Raw genomic sequence first — 22693 nt, 5'->3', positions numbered from 1 at the left:
CTGGAGTGCAATGGCACCATCTCGGCTCACCACAACCTCCACCTCCTGGGTTCAAGTGATTCTCCTGCTTCAGCCTCTTGAGTAGCTGGAATTACAGGCATGCACCACCATGCCCAGTTAATTTTGTATTTTTAGTAGAGACGAGGTTTCTCCATGTTGGTCAGGCTGGTCTTGGACTCCTGATCTTAGGTGATCCACCTGCCTTGGCCTCCCAAACTGCTGGGATTACAGGCATAAGCTGCCATGCCCAGCCACCAATGCATTTCTTAAATGTATTTGATAGATGTCTCATGCCTCCCTAAATTATATAAAACCAAGCTGTACCCCAACCACACTGGGCACACGTTCTTAGGACATCCTGAGGGCTGTATCACAGGCCATGGTCACTCATATTTGGCTCAGAATAAATACCTTCAAATATTTCACAGAGTTTGACTCATTGTTGACAATAATAACTGAGCTAGAAAGAGATAAATTACTAAGAACTAAGACTCTGACTTCAAACACCATGCTCTTGACTATCATAATAATCAGTCAGGAATAGATATGTGTATGTAGTAGAGTTCAAGGCATTCTATTGCCCAGAAGTTGCCTCTTGTAAGCACATATGCATTTGGGCATTATTATACACTTCACCCCTTGAACTTTATTTCTTGACTTCTCTGCCTGTGGGTCTATAGTGGGCTGAATGGTGCTTCCCATGCCTCCAAAATAAAGATGTTTATGTCCTATTTCCTGGGAACTGTGAATGTTATTTTATATGACAAAAGAATAACATTACCTTATATGGCAAAACAAGTAATTTAGATAAGGATCTTGAAAGAAGGAGCATATCCTAAATTATCTGAGTGGGCTCTAAAGCCATCGCAAGTGTCTGTGTGAGAGTTGGATGAAGACCAGACACACACAGAGGACAGAACACAGGAGAAAGCAGATAAGACATTTTGAAGATGGAGGCAAAGACTGCAGTAATGCAACTTCAAGCTAAGAAATGCTGGCAACCACCTGAAGCTTAAAGAAGCAAGGATCAGAGTCTCCCCTGGAGCCTTTGGAAGAGAGGGCAGTTTTTCCAACAAGTTGAACTTCTGGTCTCCATAATTGTGAGATAATAAATTTGTCATTTTAAGCCACAAAGTTTATGGTAATTTGTTATGGAAGCAACAGGAAATTTATACATCCTCCATTACCTTCCCTATATTCGATCTTTATCTGGACATTGAAAAATATCTTACATTGATTTTATGAGTTTATTAAATGTTTGGAGAGGTAAACAGGAAGGTAATCATTAAAACAGCATACATCCCCCATCTATTCTGGTATCTTTCAGCCTCTCACATTTGCAGATGCACCCGTTTGCCACTGTTGGTTCAGCATACATGCTAAGTTATCTTTCCTGTAGAGATGAGGAAGTAAAGTCATTCTCAATTAGGGTTTACCTTCTAGATCATGACTGCCACATTTGCTGCAGCTATTCAAGAGTCCCATCAAAGGTTCCTTTTATTTTCACTATTACACCCTTAATATATTTGGCTTCTTGCCTCACAATTATAAAATGGCTGTCACAAAACAAAACAAAAAGAACTGTCAGCCAGGCCTGTTTGAGATAGTAATGTTTAGGGTACTTTGTGGTTAATAGGTATTTTCTCATTTAAAAAATTGGTTATAACCAATACAAAATGACTAACTTCAGCATTATTTTCCATAAAATGAGGTAATTTCTCTTGAGAATAATGGATGTAGAATATTTATGACAAAGTTCGAATAATATTTGTTTCTATTTGATGTCCTGGATACCATATGCATACACAAAATGGGGTGATTAGATTATAGCTTAATCTGTAATGTGGCTTGCCTTGGATACCTTAAAATGGCTTCTCTGAAAGAAAGACATAAAAATAAACATAATCACTTTCTTCTTTATTGCTTTCTATTATCCTATTTCTGGTTACTTTTACTTCCCGAGTAATACTATTTTTCAAATACATATTTATTTATTTATAAAAGAATCTAGCCTTATCCTTCCATGGGCTTTCCTTGGTAGACATAGATTGCCTGTCAGATTTATAGTCTTTTGTTCTGAGGAGCTCAAGTTGTTGAACAAGGAGTTCTCAAGTGTTCACATGCAGAAACAGTGGGAAAATAATGAGAGTGATGTCATGGAACAAAAACAAAATGGCAAATGAGCACAATTTAAAAGTGAAAGTGAAGCAAAATTAGGATAATTTTAAAGTAATTATATATGAAATGACATTATGTATTTCAGTTATTTTTATCCTAAAATTCCTAACCTTTCCCCAATTATTCCATGAAGTATTATATTATCAAGAAGAGACATGCTGTGGAGTCATATTTTTTATTAGAATTTAAATTTCTGGATGTACCACATATTAAATGAACCTCCCTTGGAAGGTGACTTAATCTCTGTAAGCCTCATTTATCTCATGTAAAGACCAATTTTGAGAATGAAATTTGCTTTTCAGGTGTTGGAATAAATAAAGCAATGTATGGAAAAGTCTCCAGAAACATCTAACACTGTAAAAATATTCACTAATGCCAACTTCCTGTATTCATAATTCAATGAGACTTTAGTTCATTCTAATCCCAAATGTTCTGGGATAGGGTCGGAGTTAGCTCAAGCGGTTACCTCCTCATGCCGGACTTTCTATCTGTCCAAATGTTCTGGGATTAATCAAGAATATCTGTGTTCTATTTTCTGTTCAAGTTCCTGTCTAGATGGTTGTAGTCCAGCTATAACTAGGACCCTGGAAATGAACCTTGTCTTATGTTAATCTTGGGGAAGATTCTATACCTTTCTTCCTTATCCCCAAATAAATTTACTCCACAGGTATTAGTGTAAAAGAAAAAAAAAAAAAAACTTACATATACTCAGACAGTCAAGAAAGGAAAAAAAAAGCATACATCACAGACCATAAAGTAAAACAAAACAAAATCAACGTTAGATATTATTGGTGTTCTACCATATTGCCTCCAGAGTTTCATCTTTGGCTATATTTTGTGCCCCATGCAGACTTTCTAGGTAACCTTTCCCTTCTCCCAGAGCACCCTTTTGGTTAATCTCTTTTTTTCTTCTTATAGGCATTTTAGCCCTTAGTCTGAGTATTAGGAGTCCTTGTAAGTGACAGGAATGTGGATCAAATGGTCTTAATCCAAAATAAAAGAGTGGCACACATAACTAAAGTACAAGGATGGATATGATTTCATGTGTTACATGGTGCTGATGTTCTAATTATGTAAAAGATCTGTCTTTCTCTGTGTCATTACTCTGCATTCTTCTCATTTTGTTTTCTTTTCAGTGAGGCTCTTTTGGTAGTGAGATGGCTACCAAGAGCCCCAAGCTCACATCTTCATGGGTTAAAATGGTAAAAGCCAAACAAGAGTCTTAGAATTGAGTTACATGCCTAATCACTAAACTCACCACTGATGCTAAGGAAATGATCATGTGGCCACATATGAGAGAGGGAGAAGTTCTGTCCCACACATACCACAAGAGCTTAGATAAAGAATTCCTCAAAAGAAAACCGAGGCATTCAGATATTTTTATTCAAAGGAGATAAATGGATATTGGGCAGGCAAAATTCAATACATTTTAGTTTATCCACAGCTTTTCAATATTCAAACTTAAGCTTCTTCCCAAACACTTGATTACAAAAATTCCTCCACATAATAAAAATTCCTAATACATACAAGTATAGATTATTTTATCTAGGGAGATAAACCCAGACTACAGTTTCATTTTCTCCTTTAGGCAGTGAGACTATTCCCACACAAACCATATAGCCTTAAAATGAAAGCAGGGAGACCCTTTAAGACATGTCAGAAAAATAAGGGAATTACTACTAGGAAACTGGAAATTAATGCTTATGCTGAACAGGCACAAGCAATATATGTCCTGGACACATAGCTTCTTCAGTGTGGAACTTCATCCCAACTCTCCATGGTCCTTGGATGGTAGTGAAGATAAGTAACTAATAATTTACCATGCAAAAATGGTACTTTTTGCTCTTATGCGTGCGTTTTCCCACATATCATCCAATATTATTCCACCCAGTCACTAAACCAATGAGAATAAACTCAAAAGTTGGATACCTTTTAGTAAAAATATAAAGCCTGGTTTTCACATTTCCAATTATTGGTGATGGTTTTGCTGCATCTGTTCACCTTCTGTAACACCAGCAGACCAGTTTACATAGTTCTACCTTTCTCTTTCCAGAAGATATATATTTTGAGGAAACAAATATTAGAGATTTTGGAAGAATGCTGACAATAATAAAAGTGACAAAAATCAAAATGATAGGCAAGGTTGCTGTGATGTGCAAAGCAGCCCAGAGATGCTTTTGACTTCCAGGAGGAAACAAAATCTTAAAAAAAAAAAAAAACCATGCAGGATCCTAATGTCATTTCAAAGATTCTCATTGAAACCATTTATACAGTCTGAATCCTTATAGGCAGTATATTCTAAGCAATTAATAAAGTATACTATTTTAGTTGAATTTTAGTCTAGAATGGTACTAAAGAAATTTCTATTCATTGAAGGTTATTAATTTTGAAAGAGTATATTTGAAAACAATCAATAAAATGTAATAGAAGAAGTTCCAAAAGTATGCCATGTTGTCAACAGAAGATTTGAAAGGCCAACCTGAGACGATAATAATTATCTTGTATTAGGATTTTACTATGCGCCCAATAATGTGATGCTTTACATACATTGGTGCATTTAATCCCCACAATACCTGCAAACTCTGTATTTATTACCCACATTTCAGATATGAGAAAAATAAAGCCCACAGAGGACAAATAAGGTCATCCAAAACATAAGTTTTCAATCAGTATTGAAATTCAGGTGTGTCTAATGCAGAAACCCATGGAAATAATTTATTTAAAAGTCCTTTTAAAAATTGTTATTTGGAGGTCAACAAATCTTCTAAAGTAAAAATAACATTATTACTCATCCAAGGCAGCTTGATGTAGATAAAGAGCACAAACTGAGGTTTGAAGCATTGAAATTTTAACTGCAACTTGCTAGCTGTACAACTATAGGATATTTACTTAGCAATTCTATGGCACGTTTTTCTTAATGAAAGATGGATAATACACATATCACATTCTTTAGAGAGTGTCTAATTAACACAGTGTCTAGTGTTAGAGTAACTAACACAGTGTCTGATACATGTAGAAAATTATGACTGTTGATAAGTATTAAATAATTTCAGAATATTTGAGTTGATATGTGCATAAGCCTGTAAAAATTTTCTATTTAAGCCCAAAGATAAGAGGAATTAGTGTAAAGATAGTCCAAGTCCACCAATATTTAAAATAGGCTCACTGAAACATAAGTAAATGTTTTTCAGTCATGCACTTAAAATCAATTACGGTTTTCTTTGGGTACATTTGTAATTATTCAGAGAAAGTTTAATCTTTCTATTTATGAAATTTCAGTTCTTTAAAGGAAATGGTGCTTTACATGTTCAGATAAATTTTTTCTTTTTTTAAACTAAGTATATTGCATTTCACTATAATTATGTGATTCACATTCATAATTAATAAAATGTATATTTCGTTGGACAAATATTTTAAAACACTCTTTATGAAGACAATTTTGAGGAAGGCTGGACAATTACAACTCCATTAAGTATTATAACTCTACCAAACACTATCGTGGATAGCATTTTGATATCAATTTTATTAAAGTAAAATTAACTGAAATTATCAGAAATAAAACTATACTTAAGTTATTCTAATCTTGAGATCTAAAATACTAAAATAAATACCTAGTCTCTTCAAGGAAAAAATATCATGCCTTTAGAATTAGAAAATACGAAATCATTCAGCACTAAGTAAAACAAGGTAAAATCAACTTTAGGAAATGGATCTTTAACTCAAAGATTGAACATGTCATCAAATGATTAGTAGTAATTAAATTTGCTAATATTCATTATCTATAACTTTGATCAAGTATTACGTTATTTCAAATAAATGCAGTTGATTTGGGCATAAAATTTGGTTTTAAATGTGAGATTCATGTATGTAAACACTGACTTCAATGCAAAAAAAGAATTGTGTCATTGTTCACCATGGTCCAGAGCAAATAGAAAAAAGAAAAAAGGGTAAAATGGTTCAAATAACAGAAATTTGAAAGAAAATATCTCAGCGTTGTGAGGTCAAGGGTAGAGCAAAATATATTATGGTGAAACTATTATTTCACTTTGTCACTGAAGCTTTGTCACTGCTAAATTATGTGACTTTGGATGAATTATTCAGTCTCAGATGTTTACCAGTGTTGTGCATAATCAGTGTCACTTTTTGTTGAAATGTAGTAACAGAGTCATAGAATATTAAAATGTAAAGGAAGTTTAGAGAGCACCAAGTATAGACTCTCTGTACTGTTTTAAGAAAACAACTCATTTCAATTAGTTCAGTAAGATGATGTTACTAAGCATAATTTACTTTCCTACAGCATTTTCTTGTATTAAGAGCATATTTACATACATTATTTGCAAAATATCATGAAGAAGGCAGGCTTTTAGTTTATAAATCAAGGCTTAGAGACATTGGAATAGTTGGTTGTGACCCACTGATAGGGTTAATAATCTGTCCATACTTTATGTAGACTTTGAGGATAGAAAAAGAAAAAAAAGTACATTAAAATTGTAACATAAATAATTTAACTTAAACAAAATTCTCCAAATACTGAGGTTTGTTCAATTAGAATAGAAAACAAGATGTTTTCATCAACAGAATAATTTTCACTGGTCTAGGATTATATTGATCTCTTTCCAAATTACTGACCTTTCTATGTGTTTTAAAGTAATTTGTGAGCGTATCATAATTTTCAAAACCTGATAAAATGATAAAATAAAAATAAACTATAAAAAATCTTCACAATCTCTTCAAACTACGTAATTAAGTGGGGGAATTATAAGCTGTAGAGGAAAGTGTAATTAAGAGTGATGTTCAGTACAGCCTGGTGATCTGTCCAAGCAGGGACTCCCTTAAGACTCAACTCAACAAAGACATCCAAGCTGGTGTAGTTTACCAACACAAATCTCTTGAGTTAAAACACCTGTATCCTCAGGAAAAAATAGTTTTAATTTTACAGTAGAATGAAGCAGTGACAAAGATAGATTCTGCAAATTAGGTAAGAGAAGAATGAAAAAAGGAAATGATAGCATTCCGCTAAACGGATTTTTTCAAGTACTAAGGGTTTTCTTGATTATAAAGTAAGACTTTGCCTAGGAAGTTCCCGCTCCCATGGTTGAAGAGTAACTTGCAGTGCAGTTAGTCTTCAGTTATGCACTTGGAGGCCATTTCATCAGCACTGTTATTTCTGCATCTTTAGCTTTTTAGATGCCCTTTTAATGGGGATAGACCCTTACTCAATTGTGGGAGTTGTGTGTTACGCCTTTACTAAGCCACTGCTCCACTTCTAGGTTGGGCTGCCTAGAAAAAGTCTTCAGTGCTGGGAGGAGAAAGGTTTGATGCCATTGTCTCTATTGTGGAGAGTCCTTGAAAAAAATTAATAAATAAATGAAGGTTGATACTTTACAACAGCCTATACCACAAGTATGATTTCTTCTTTATCCTGTCATTAGTGAGCTACCTAGTGAACATCGTTAACTAACTAAGCACTTCTGATCACCTAATATGTGTGAGGAACCAAGCCAGATTCTGAAGGTAAATAAATAAGACACAGAACTATATTCAAAGAACTCAGGGCTTCAGAGGAAAAGACAAGCATGTCAAAAATTAGCGGTAGTGCAGTAGGGGAAATGCATCTATAATGAACTAGACAGAGAATAATAACTCAGAGAGGAGGCTGAGTACAGAACATTCAAATCAGCCTGAAGCAGCGAAGGATTTTCACTGAGGAGACATTGAGCCCAGGTGTTGAAGGCAGAAGTTGTAGAGGCATATATGCAAGTTGAAGGAACAGCCGTTCCATGCTAAATAATGACTGGATGCAGGACGGCAAGCAAAAGGGAGGAATTTTTTTTTTTGTTTTTTTTTTTTTTGTGGCAGGAAGAGGGAGAAATTTGTATAAGTTGGTATCATATTTGAATGGTTTTCTATAATCAGCTAAGAAATATAGGAAGAGTCATTAATTAGGTCCATTAAGGGTCTATGCCAGGGTCCCTCGAAGATTCTAGTTATTTAGCAACTTTAGCTGGTTTGTAAAGTTGTAATAAAACATAGAATTCAGTTTGGATATCTCTTAGGAAAGAGCTGCTGTAAGTGGGAATTTCCCTAAAAGGTGAGGGTGCGAGAGATTGGTACAATTTCTTATTATTCCATTCTGTCTTCTCATTTCATTATTCTCATATATAGCAGTTTTGCTTCCCCCCCCAGCCTCCTTTCTTTCTCTTGTCCTTCAGATATGTTCAGGAAAAAAAGCATGGTTACATTTAATCACAGTATTTTGTTTCCTTTGGTGCTTTTCGAAGATAGTTTGATTAAGTAAAATTACACATGCTGTCATTGCACAGCCATCATCAGTAAATCTTTTCTCAGTTGGAGTTTGCAACGTATCTTGATATACAGGTAATTACCATGGTCTCTACCAAGTAGTGACAATTAAAGAAAAATGAAATAAGTTTAATAAATGAACTGGCTCAGTAAGGTGAAAACAAAAACTTTTGTTTTCCCAGTGGGCTCCAGATTCAGTGTGTGTAAACTCCTTCTTCTCTTTTCCCTGAGAGTGTCTCTAGGAGGTCCCACAGTCTTTCCGGCCATTTGCAGTTAATAAATAACCTATATTTCTGGGCATTACAATTTTAATTTAGTCAAATATAATTTTAAATCACTTTTAAATTAAACCACTCCCCTCTCACCCCAAGTGCATTCAAGTCAGAGGAACCTACAGTCAGCAAGGGAAGCATCATCAGCCTCTTAATTTTTCCTTTCATCTCCTTAACCTGCTGGCTATTTTGGTGACTACTCCAGGATCAGGTGCAGGGAAACAGGCACGTTGAGAATGGAGAAGACATGAGGAAGCTAAAAATGTTTCATTTGATGATACTGTCACCTGGTTTTGTGTGCCTTCTTTGTGACAAGATGTACAGTCACAGACTAATCATTCTCACATAGAATACATATGGCTGTTCCCTGGCTAAAATGAGGCCTCATCCTTCTGGCCTCACTTTATACAACCTTAGCTGCTACATTTGACCCTACACACTCAGCCTCTTTTATACTGAGGTTTCTAACTGCTGCTAGGAAGTACTCTTAGGCATGACGCTGCTCAACAGACATTTGTTGAGTCAAATTGAAACAGAGAGCTTTCACACAAAGCTTGCTGTTACAAACCTATGTTTAAAGACAAAGTGGACATTTTGAAAGAATAAATGTCCATGTCCCTGCCTTTGGGCATTTACACTTACCGTTCTCAGAAGTCTCCCTCTTGGAACTTCGTGGCTTTCACCTTCACCTTTTAAGTAAATTCCCCACTTACAGCAGCTGTTTCCTAAGAGATATCCAAACTGAGGCCGGGCGCGGTGGCTCAAGCCTGTAATTCCAGGACTTTGGGAGGCCGAGACGGGTGGATCACGAGTTCAAGAGATCGAGACCATCCTGGCTAACACGGTGAAACCCTGTCTCTACTAAAAAATACTAAAAAACTAGCCGGGCGAGGTGGCGGGCGCCTGTAGTCCCAGCTACTCTGGAGGCTGAGGCAGGAGAATGGCGTAAACCCGGGAGGCGGAGCTTGCAGTGAGCTGAGATCCGGCCACTGCACTCCAGCCTGGGCGACAGAGCGAGACTCCGTCTCAAAAAAAAAAAAAAGATATCCAAACTGAATTCTATGTTTTATTACAACTTTCCTAACCAGCTAAAATTGCTAAATAACTAGAATCTTTGAGGGACCCTGGCATGACAGACTCTTCCTAGACCTAATTGATTATTCTTTCTAAACAGAAGATACAATGCAGTGGACTCATTCTCTCCTATGTGGAGTGTTAGTTTTTAATCTTTTGTTAACATAATTATCATGGCAGTTCTGCAGTCATGCCACAAAAAATTAGCATTCAAAATATATTTGTTGAATAAGTAAATGAACAATATAAGCCAAATTTTTCTTCTGTACACTAATTTTAAATGTTTTTGTGACAGGTTTGAGAAAGAAAGTAGTGAATTTACTTTTAAAGTGTGAAATGTATTTACAAATTTTGACAGATTTTGTGATGATGTATATATTTTCTCATTGATACTGTTGTTATATAGCAAACCAAAATTATTAAATGTTAAAGCTTTCAAAATAGTAGTACAAGAAATAAAATCTAGTATTCTATAGAATTTGTTGAAATGAAAAGGTACAAATTTACACTAACATACTAAAGGAGAATTTTGTTTTAAAATGTGCTTAGCAGAAAACTTGTAACAGGACAAATCAAGTTTTAATAAAAAATTACATTGAACCCAGTTGATTCAAAATTATGGAGAGTCCCCCCTCTTTCTCGTATGTGTGTGTATATGTGTATATTCACATATATATGTTTTTATCTAAAATTCCCAAATATTTACTGGTAGCTTTTCTAGAAGAAAATATTTTAACAATATAGATTTATCACACCTTCCCAAAGTAAAAAATATCTATTGGTTTTATGACATAAAAAGCCTTTAATGTGAGGTTATCAAAGGCATATTAAATCTGATTTTCCATCTGATTTTCTTCCAAATGTATTCTACAAATCCCTTTTAAACACACATATTCAATCAGACTATTTTCCTGCTTAATAATTAATGGTAATTCCCCAGCATCTCCATGATGAAGCCCAAAGTCTGCATGCTTTCACTGTGCAAGATGACTCTCAGTCTATCAATGACTTACTTCCCAAAGCGTCATCTCTTGTTTCTTGCCAAGTGCCAGATTAGTCTAGCCCCCAAAGTTGCAAATTTTCTCTGAACAGTTTAGAGCTCTTTCACATGTCTATTTTTTACATGATGTGGTCTCTGCCCATAAACGGATAGTTATAGATAAACAGATAGATGGCTGGATAGATATATAGATGACTAGGAAAAACAATTAATTTTTTAATATGTTAGGACATATGAAGACTTCATCCATTTCAGACATAGGATGTATTTGACTTCAGAGTTCGTACTCTTTCCATTATACAAACATGGCTCTTTAAACCTATTTAATATAAAAATATTATTTTATGATTTTCTTTCCAATCAGTTGTCAATTTATCTTCTAATCATTTGGCTTTCTATTTTGTAATCACAAATGAAAAATATTCTTAATCAGACCAGTCATCTGTGTCTGTATATGAATAATCACAATTAATTTAAGGCTTTAAGGATTGAATCTTTTACACATTCGTTCAGCCATTTCTCAAAATTTAATTGGATATTCTCTTAGGTCAGATTTCCTGGAAGTAGACCCTGAGATGGAGATTCATGTGCATATGACTTACTAAAGGAAGTCCTCTCAGAAGAAACCAGTAATGGAAATAGGGGATTTTTCCCTATCTCTGCTGGGAAACTAAGTATGTGGGGATTAAATTTCAGATGAAGACTCAGCTTCAACCTGATCCTGCAGGGAGGTGGAGAGTGTAAATTATACTTCAGAACCTCAGTAGAGACTTTTACTCTCCACTTGTGAGTTATTGGTTATGAACCACAGGATGAAGGGATGTGAAATGCTGATAACTTCAGCTCCCTGGATAAAGCATGGTTAGAACACCCAAAGGGAGTTTCCCAAAACTGAGTTGAAGGTGCAAGTCATTCGAAAAAACTCACATTGAAACTGGGGGAAAGACACACAGAAAAGGTAAGAAGGATCCAAAAAGATCCAATGTTCACTACAATTTCTTACAATGAATCTGGTACTGTGCTAAAGAGTTAGAGATTTACAAATAAATACATTTTCTGTATAAATCTGTAAAAAAAAAAAAAAACTGACGCTAATGGAATATGATGAACACTGCATTTAAAATGTACAAAGTGTGAAGAGCTCACAGATAAAAGGATGATGAATTATTGGAGCTTTTTCAAATATTTTATCGTTGAGATAACAAGGATCTCATTGCCAGATAGACCCATATGAATACCAGATCTTAGTATCAAACTTTCTTAATATCTCAAAGATGCAAGTGATCACAAGGCACAAGTAAAAAAGGGGGCAAAAAAATCTAGGAAATCCCAAATCTTCCCAGGACACTCCAGCTGGATCAAGACTCACTCCGACCCAGATTAATGTATGAGACCTCCTCTAAGTAACGCATGTAGCAAATTACTGACACAAAGGGGGCAATTTTGGTCATGCAACACTCCCGTCTTTATATTCTTATAGTAATGTAGCTTACGTGACATTTTCCAGGGAGCCATGCACCATAACTACATAATTTCTAGTCTCATTTGTCATAAGTAATCCTAAACAGATTCTATTCATTCTGTTCAAAGTCTATAGATAAAAACTCTCTTATTAGCAAAAACCATTAACATCATTGCTAGTTCTATCATTAGTGTTTATCTGGTAGTTTGACTGGGTCACCGTGCTGCTTCTTTCCTTGTATGTCCCACAGTAAAAGGGGAGAAAGAGAATATATCCTGCTGTACTTTTTCTCCTCATTTACATTCTAGTTGCAGTTTCCATTTTAATTGTATTTCAAAATAAATAGTTGTTTCAATAGATAGCTAGGTAGAGAGCTGATCACAGGTGCTTCGATGATAGGTAATATATATCATAAAATTATCATGCTCTCCCAGGTAATATATAAATTGCCAAAATTTCAATGAGAATCACAATAGGGATTGTCAGTGGAATATGCAGAAAACTTCATTTTTTTAAAAATGTGTTGACACTGGGAAAAAATACAATAAAGTTCTGCCATCAGGAGCAGCAAAAAATATTATGTAAAAGAAAAATAATTAAAGGACTCGTCTTTCAAAATTTAATAACATACCATAAAACCACTGAGCTAAAAAACACCATATTGGCATAAAAAGACAAAAGTAAATCAATGGAACCCCATAGGGCATCTAGAAATAAATATGGGGATTTAATATATGACAAAGGTGGCACTTTAACACCAGGAGGCAAAGATAAGTTATTTAATAAAATGTGCTAGTATAATAATCTATGTATCAGGGAAAAAATAAACTTGGACACTCATCTCATACTATGTAAGAAATAAATTATAGATGGCTAAAGCTAATATACACGTTCTTTTTAATAATGATAATAATCCAAAAGACATTAGAGAAATATAGCATAATTGGTATATACTTTTTAAAAGTTTGATGTAACAAAAGGTATCATGAATAAAAGTGTGAGTTAAACAATATATCAGTATCTATACTTAAAATTTACGTAACAAAAAAAAGCATATATTGTTAAAAGAACACTATCAAACTAATTGGTCACATCTTGAGAAAAACAAGTCATTATCTTGAAAAACTGGTAAATAACTTGACAGACTCAAACATTTATCTCATTTTCCTATGTGAATTGAACTACTGAGGGGAGTATCCCATTATTTTAGCTAACAAACAAAACATAATGACAGAATTAGACTATCACTCATTTACAATCTCCAGTGAATCTAGGCATTGAGAATCAATGGTTGCTAATATTAAGAAGGAGATAAAAGGGACAGTATATGCATCCTGATGAAAGAAGGAGACCCCATTTATAATCTTGCCAAAAGAAACAAGTAGCTGAAGTCAGATTTCTGTATTCAGTTGCCAATTTGTAGAATATGCAGAAAACAAAATAACAATTTGAACTACATCTTAAGTAAATAGTCAGCATAGACGGAACAGATTTTCTGGAAAGTGAGCCGATCGGATGGCCTGGGTTCTTCAATAGAAAAATAAGAATGGTCTGTTATTTCCACCAAATATTTAAAGAAGAAACAGCAGTAATCATACACAAACTATCTCATAAAATGGGACAGATAAACATTTTTTTCAAATCATTTTGTGAGGCCAAAAAATTCTTACCGAAATCTGACAGTGACATTAAGAGAAAAATTATCATGAGTTCTCTCATGAACACAGATGCAAAAAATTTTAGACAAAATATTAGGAAACAGAATCTAACAGTGTGTAAAAAAAAAAAAAAAAAAAATTACAATCATGAGACACATAATGGCCTTTTAGTCATCTCTGTTTCCAAGTTAGATAATGAAGAAACAGGTCTGCCTTTTAGTTGTGCCACATTGATTCTAAGCACAATAGGTTTCCCTCCTTCATTAACCCATTATAGTTCTATTAGATTTCTGGTTCAGCCCCTAACCCAGTGTCCCTTTGCTTTGCTTTCCTTTAAGCTCTGAGTCAATCAATTGTAGTCCACATATATTAGTCAAAAAAATAACAATTTATTTCAGTTTAAATTGGGTATAAAGCGAGTACATGTTTTATGGATTCATGCTAATCCTTTGTTTTTCAAAGCATCCTTTCCCTTTCTCTCCATCTAATCACACCTGATATGGTTTGGCTGTGTCCCCATCCAAATCTCATCTTGAATTGTAGTTCCCATAATTCCTCGTGTTATGGAAGGGACCCAGTGGGAGATATAACTGAATCATGGGGGCAGTTTCCCCCATACTGTTCTCGTGGTAGTAAATAAGTCTCACGAAATCTGACAGTTTTATAAGGGGAAACCCCTTTTGCTTGACTCTCATTCGCTTCTCTTGTCTGCTACCATGTGAGACATGCCTTTCACCTTCCACCATGATTGTGAGGCCTCCCCAGTCATGTGGAACTGTGAGTCCATTAAACCTCTTTTGTAAATAGCCCAGTCTCAGGTATGTCTTTCTCAGCAGCCTAAAAATGAACTAATAAATCACCCTTCACCTCAAAACCCAGTTATATATGAAAGCTTTCCAGAGAATCCCAGAAAAAATAAACTTCATTTTGTGAACTCTTACAGCTTGTATTGTATGTGGTAGACATGGTAGAATTTAATTTTTTCTATTATACTTTCTTTTTTAACCATTTTATTCATTTTTCTTGTTTCCTTGTTGAAAATTATAAGCTTATTGATTCAATTTTTGTGGTTTGAATTGAATGTGGTTTGAATTCAATTCAAACTTCAGAAGATGTATTCAATTTTGAATTGGGGAGGAGAGGTGGAGCAAGATGATAGAATGTAAAGCTCCATGGATTATGCCTCTGGCAAGGACAGCAATTTAACAACTATTTACACCGAGAAAAAAACATCCTCATAACAACTGAAAATCAGGTGAACACTCATAGTACCTGGTTTTAACTTTATATCACTGAAAGAGGCATTGGAAAGATAGAAAAACAGTTGTGAATTGCTGAGACCACCCCTTCCCTACTCCGGCAGCAGTGCGTTGGTGTGTAGAGCATCTCTGGGTGCTGGGCGAGGGAGAACACAGCAATTGTGAGGCATTGAACTCAGTGTTGTCCCATTAGAGCAGTAAGGAAAATCAGACTAAACTCAGCTGACACCTGCCCAAAGAGGGGGCATTTAAACCAGCCCTAGCCAGAGGGGAATCTCCAATCCCAGTGGTCCAAGTTTTAGTGCCAGAAAACCTCACCACCAAGGGACAAAGTACTTTAGGTCTCCAAGTGAATTTAAAAGGCAGTCTAGGCCATAAGGACTGCAACACTTAGGTGAGTCCTAGGACTGAATTAGGCCCAGAGACAGTGGACTGAGAGGGCATGTGACCTACTGTGATGTCACGAGTCAAAAAAGTGATGGTGTCACCCCTCCTGTAACTCCAGGCTTCACAGCTTGTGGCTCCAAAAGAGAACCCTTCCTTCTGCCTAAAAAGAGGATAGGGAAGAGCGGGGAAGACGTTGTCTTGCATGTTGGATACCACGTTAGCCACAGCAAGATAGGGCACCTAGGTCAGAGTCATGAGGACCCCATTCCAGTTCCTGGCTCCCAGATGATATTTCTAGACATGCCCTGAACCAGAGGGGAACCCCTCTGCCTTGAAGGAAACACCCAGTCCTGCCATCATTCATCGCCTAATAACTGAAAAGCCCTTGGGCCATGAAAAACCAGCAGCGATAAACAGGTACAATATCAAGGGCCTTGGGTGATCTTCTGAGACTTGCTGGGTTCCACTGTCACAGGGAAATAGAGTACCAGACAGGATCTTGGGGCCCCCAATTCCAGGATGTGACTCTTGGATGGCATTTTGGGATCTGCCCTGGGTCAGATGGGAGCACACTGCCCTGAAGGGTGAGTCCCAGGCCAGGCAGGATTCACCAAAAACTGACATAAGATACCTAGGGCCTTAAGGAATCATCAGTGGTGGTCTGGCAGTACTCCTCATGGTGGCGGCTATGGGGCGAGGCTCCTCTGCCTTTGGAAAGAGGAGGGAATAATGGGGTATCCACTCCCTCAAGCTCAAAAGAGATGTTGGCCCACAACAGAATTTTATGGAAACCAACTAGAGTGAAATCTTGTGGTTTGAGGGCCAGCTCAGCTGCAGTACAATAGGACACCAGGTAGACCTCTAAGGATTTGTATTCTAGTCCCTGACTCCCTGAGGGTATTTCTGGATCCACCTAGTGCCTGGGGATCTTGCCACTCTGAAGGAAAAGTCACAGACCTGGCTGGCTTTGCCACCTGCTGGTTGTAGAACTGTGGGACCTTGAGTGAGTATAGGCAGTAGCCAGAAATGGTTGTAGCAGGCGTTGGGTGAGATCCAGTGCTCTGCAGGCTTCAGGTCTGACCCAGTGTAGTTATAGTGGTGGTGACCAGAGAGGTGCTTGTGTCACTCCACCCCCAGCTCCAGGTGCTTCAGAATAGAGAGATACAGAGACTCTGCATGTTTGGGAGAAAGTCAGAGAAGAGTACAAGAGCCTCTGCCTAGTAATCCAGAGAATTCTCCCTGATCTTGTCCAGGACCATCAAAGTAGTACTTCTACAAGCTTGCATGAACCAGTGTTACTGGGCTTGGGATGCCCCCTAACACAGAAACAGCTCAGATAGCAACACCCAAGCCTTTTCACATATCTGGAAAGCCTTTTCAAGAAAGACAGCTACAAATAAGCTAAGACTGTGAAGACTACAATAAATACCTAACCCTTTAATGCGCAGATGCCAAAAACATCTGCTAGCATCAACACCATCCAGGAAAATATGACCTTACCAAATGAAGTAAATAGAGTACCAAGGAACAATCCTGGAGAACTAGAGATATATGACCTTTCAGACAGATAATTCAAAATAGCTGTGTTAAGGAAACTCAAAGAAATTCAAGACAACACAGAGAAGGAATTCAGAATTCTATCAGATAAATTTAACAAAGAGATTAAAATAATTAAAAGGAGTAAAGGAGAAATGAAATTCTGGAGCAAAAAAAAAAAAAAAAAATGCAATTGACATGCTGAAGAATACATTAGAGTCCTTTAGTAGCAGAATTTGATCAAGCAAAAGAAAAAGTTAGTAAGCCTGAAGACAGGCCATTTGAAAATACACAATCAGAAGAGACAAAAGAAGAAAAATAAAAAACAATAAAATATGCCTATAGGACCTAAAAAACAGACTCAAAAGGGGAAATCTGAGAGTTATTGGCCTTAAAGGGGAGGCTGAGAAAGAGGTAGGTGTAGAAAGTTTATTCAAAGGGATAAAAAATAACAGAGAATGTCCCAAACCTAGAGAAAGACATCAACATCCAAGTAAAAGAAGTTTATAGAACACTAAGTAGATTTAACCCAACTACCTCAAGGCATTTAATAATCAAATTCCCAAAGATCACATATAAAGAGAGGATCCTAAAAGCAGCAAGAGAAAAGAAATAAATAACATACAAATGGCACTCCAACATGTCGGGAAGCAGACTTTTCAGTAGAAACCTTACAGGCCAGGAGAGAGTGACATGACATATTTAAAGTGCCTAATGAAGAAAACAAACCAAAAACCTTTTACCCTAGAATAGTGTATCTGCTGAAAATATCCTTCAAGCATAAAGGAGAAATAAAAATTTTCCCAGGAAAACAAAAGCTGGGGTTTTTCATCAGCACCAGACCTGTCTTACAAGAAATGCTAAGGGGAGTACTTCAATCAGAAAGAAAAGGACATTAATGAGCAATAAATATTCACCTAATGATAATAAAACTTTCTGCTAAGAGTAAGTTCACAGACAAAAAGGAATAGTATAACACTGCAATTGTGTTGCATAAGCTAGTCTTATCCTAAGTAAAAAGATTAAATGATGAACCAATCAAAATAATAACTGCAAATTTTCAAGACATAGTACAATAAGATATAAATAAAACAGCAAAAGTTAGAAAGCTGGAGGATGAAGCTAAGGTGAGTTTTTATTAGTTTTCTTTTTGCTTGTTCTTATATTTGTTTATGCAAATAGTGTTAAGTTGTTATCAGGTTAAAAAAATGGATTAGAAGATAGTATTTATAAGCCACATGGTAACCTCAAACCAAAAAACATACAATGAATACCCCAAAAAATAAAAATCAAGAATGTTAAGTGAAATAAACCAGACACAAAAGACAAACATCACACGTTCTCACTTGTTTGAGGGATCAAAAAAATCAAAACAATTGAACTCATGGATATAGAGAGTAGAGGGAAGGTTACCAGAGGCTGGGAGGGATAATTGGGAAGAGGGTGTGGAGGAGGTGGGGAAGGTTAACGGGTATAAAAAATAGAAAGAATAAGACCTACCATTTGGTAGCAGAACTGGGTAACTATAATCAAGAATGAAGTAACCGTACATTTTAAAATAAAGAGTGTAATTGTGTTGTTTGCAACTCAATGGAGAATTTGCTTGAGGGGATGGATACCCCATTCTTCATGATGTGCTTATTTCATATAGCATGCTTGTATCAAAACATCACATGTACCCCATAAATATATACATCTACTATGTACCCCTTAAAAAAAATAAATAAATAAAACAAAAAAAAAAAAATGTGGATTGGGGAGGATGTAGGTTAGTTACCTTTTTCAAGGTAGGCTAACCAGTCTTCTACCTTCATCAAATGTAGGAGGTCAGGTGTCATGCTATCTGGTGATGTCTGCTCACAAAAGTTCTCAGCTACTTGGAAATCCATCATCAAACATAATTCCTTCTGTAATGTAGTATCAAGTATTACAATGTGCCAATAATAATTTTCCAGGTTTCTTCTGGTATTTTCATATAAAGTTTCCTAATTTTTAACAGAATATCCTTGTGCTTTGATAGTTGTCTTGCCTTGGTTTCCTCCTACCTTTTCAGATTTTGATAAATCAATTGAGTTACTTTGTGGGAATATAATATCTTTCTTGGTAATCATAAGAGCATTAGAAGGATGTCCAATAACAGGAATAAAACAGTATTACTGATTTTTTTCCATCTGGCACATCTTTTAGAAGGCTAGATTTAACCAGGGCTATTAGCAACATTTTTGGTATTTTTCTTTCTTTCTCTCTTTCTTTCCCTTTATCCCTACTTAGATATTTCACTCAGATCTAAGGTTATTTTCTCCAAATCCTTCTCATGAGATTTCTCTACCATAATCTACCTTAAAACTTTTCCTACCTAATTCCAAAGATAAGTAGCCAGCCATCCTTGAATCAAGCCCTCATCATGTTTTTAGATCCCATCCTTTTTTTTTTCTAAAATGTATGTTAGGTATTATGATTTGTGGGTCTGAAAGACAATCCTGCCCACTAAAACATATGATCTAACTCAAAAGATTGGGTTTCCCCAAACCATAAATCTTGCTCATAATCAATAATTACTCATTATTTCTAGAATATTATAAGTAAAAACATAAGTAAAGCAGGGAGAAATCCAGGATCTCTAATGCAACTCCCCTGTCCTTTCATTCCACAATGCTCTGACTCAGATTAGAGTATTCAGTCTTAAAGTGAAGTTTGTAGTCAAATCATTTACACAGAGGAGACTTTAGATCATGCAGCATCTCCATTTATATTCTAACAGCTATCAACTTAGGGAACATTATCCAGGAAGTCTATATCCTATAAATCTGTGTGCTATAAGCTTACTTAAATAATCCTACACAACTAGGTTCATTATGCTAAAAGAAAACCATAGAAAGATTCACTTGCTGAAAAACATCTTCAAATTGTCTGTCTGGAGGTCTACCATTAGTGCATTTAGAGGGAGATTTTTTTTTCCAGCTTTTATTTTAGATTTGGGGGTAAATCTGCAGGGCCGTGACATGGGTGAATTGTGTGATGCTGAGGATTGGGATATGACTGATCTTGTCACCCAGGTAGTAAGCATAGTAAACAATAAGTACTTTTTCAATCCTTGTCCTCCTCCCTACTCTACTTGTCCCCATTGTCTATTGTTCTCATCCTTATGTCCATGTATAAACAATGTTTAGCTTCCACTTATATATAGGAATATGTGGTATTTGGCTTTCTGTTTCTGCATTCATTTGCTTAGTATAATGACCTTCAGATGCATCTATGTTGCTGTAAAGAACATGATTTCATTCTTTTTTAATGCCTGTGTAGAGTTCCATTGTGTATATGTACCACATTTTCTTTATCCAATCCACCACTGATGGGTACCTAGGTTGATTCCATGTTTCTGCTACTGTGAATAGTGCTGCAATGAACATAAAGTGCATGTGTATTTTTGGTAGAATGATTTATTTTCCCTTGTGTATACCCAGTAATGGAATTGCTGGGTTGGATGGTAGTTCCATTTTTAGTTCTTTGAGAAATCTCCAAACTGAATTCCACAGTGCCTGATTTAATTTACATTCCCACCAAAATTTTATGTGTTTCCTTTTCCCTACAGCCTCACCAACCTCCGGTCGCTTTTGTTTTGTTTTGCTTTTATTTTATAATAATAGCCATTCTGACTGTACCAATCCTACAAAACTCTTCCAGGAGGAAGGACTCCTCCCTAATTCATCCTACAAAGCCAGCATCATCCCAATACCAAAATCTGCCAAAGACACAATGAAAAATAGAAAACTACAGACCAGTATACCTGTTGAACATAAACACAAAAATCCTGAACAAAATGCTGCAAACCAAATCCAATAGCACATCAAAAAGTTAATTCACCCTGATCAAGCAGGCTTTATCCCTGGAATGCAAAGTTGGTTCAACATACACAAAATCAATAAATGTGATTCACTGCATAAACAGAAGTATAAACAAAAACCATATCATCATCTCAATAGACACAGAGAAAGTGTCTGATAAAACCCAATATTTCTTCATCATAAAAAATCTTAATAAAGTAGACATCAAAGGAACATACCTCAAAATAACAAGAGCCATCTATGACAAACCCACAGCCAACATCACACTGAACAGGCAAAATCTGGGAACATTCCCCTTAAGAATTGAAACAAGACAAGAATGCCCACTCTTACAACTCTGATTCAACATGTTACTGGAGTCCCACCAGGAGCAATAAGGCAGGAGAAAGAAATAAAATTCATCCAAACAGGAAATGAGAAAGTCAAATTATCTCTCTTCACCAATAAAATGATTTTATAGTTAGAAAACCCTAAATACTTCACCAAAAGGCTCCTAGAACTGATAAACAACTTCAGTAAAGTTTCAGGATACAAAATTAATGGACAAAAATTAGTAGCATTTCTATACACCAATGTTTAAGCTGAGAGTCCAATCAAGAACAAAATCCTGTTTACCATAGCCATACACAAAAATAAAATACCTAGGAATACATCTAACCAAGGTAGTGAAGAATCTCTACAAGGAGAAATGCAAAACACTGCTGAAAAAAATGGAAAATAATTCCATGCTAATGGATCAAAACAAACAATATTGTTAAAATTGTCATACTGACCAAAATAATCTAAAGATTCAACATTGTTCCTTTCAAACTACTAATGATACTTTCCAGAGAATTAGAAAAAAACTATGCTAAAATTTATATGGAACCAAAAAATAACCCAAATAGCCAAAGCAATTCTACAATAAAAAAAAAAGCCAGAGATACCAGATCACCCAACTTTATTATACCATAAGGCTACAGTAAACAAAACAGCACAGTACTGGTACAAAAACAGACACATAGATGAATGGAACAGAAAAGAGAACTCCAAAATAAGGCCACAAATCTACAACCTATGATCTTCAGCAAAGTTGACAAAAGCAGTAGGGAAAGGACTCCTTATTTAATAAATGGTGCTGGGATGGCTGACTATCCATATGTAGGAGAATAAAACTGGACCCCTACCTATTACCATATACAAAATTTAATTCAGGATGGATTAAAGACTTAAACATAAGACGTCAAACTATAAAAATTCTAGAAGAAAACCTACAAAGTACCCTTCTGGAAATTGACCCTTGGCAAAGAATTTATGACTAAGTCCTCAAAAGCAAATGCAACAAAAATAAAAATTGATAATTGGTACCTAAATAAACTAAAGAGATTCTGCACAGGAAAAGAAACTACCAACAGAGTAAACAGACAATCTACAGAATGGGATAAAATATTTATAAACTATGCATCTGACAAAGGACTAATGTTCAGAATCTATAAGGAACTTAAGCAACTCAGGCAAAAAAAAAAAAAAAAACTCATTAAAAAGTAGGCAAAGGATATAAACAGACACTTCTAAAAAGAAGACATACAGGGAGATTTGATCAGTCTATCTTCTTGCTTTCCCTGGGGTGTCCCTCCAGGAATGAGAGCAAATGGACTGCAGAGCTGTGGTGTACATATTTCTTTCGTATCTTCTTTTTTTTTTTTTTTTTTTTTTTTTTTTTTTTTTTTTTTTTTTTTT

The 22693-nt window shown here is 35.7% G+C and overlaps 2 long non-coding RNA genes across 2 annotated transcripts in view; one reads left to right on the top strand and one right to left on the bottom strand.

Moving 5' to 3' along the window:
• Positions 1 to 1269: 1269 nt before the first annotated feature.
• Positions 1270 to 22693, bottom strand: part of LOC108533948 (uncharacterized) — a 28846-nt gene continuing 7422 nt past the window's right edge. Inside the window, exons 2-3 of the long non-coding RNA XR_001886855.1 lie at positions 18907 to 19036; positions 1270 to 1393 (exon numbers count right to left, since the gene is read on the bottom strand). This is a non-coding gene — a long non-coding RNA (uncharacterized LOC108533948). The remainder of the gene's footprint in view (positions 1394 to 18906; positions 19037 to 22693) is intronic.
• Positions 15726 to 22693, top strand: part of LOC108533936 (uncharacterized) — a 28736-nt gene continuing 21768 nt past the window's right edge. The window contains exon 1 of the long non-coding RNA XR_001886854.1: positions 15726 to 16010. This is a non-coding gene — a long non-coding RNA (uncharacterized LOC108533936). The remainder of the gene's footprint in view (positions 16011 to 22693) is intronic.

Source organism: Rhinopithecus bieti, unplaced genomic scaffold, assembly GCF_001698545.2.
Source record: "Rhinopithecus bieti isolate Rb0 unplaced genomic scaffold, ASM169854v2 scaffold_905, whole genome shotgun sequence".
Lineage (NCBI taxonomy): Eukaryota > Metazoa > Chordata > Mammalia > Primates > Cercopithecidae > Rhinopithecus > Rhinopithecus bieti.
The sequence above is the reverse complement of the archived record's forward strand: the minus strand, read 5'-3'. Positions and strand labels throughout refer to the sequence as shown.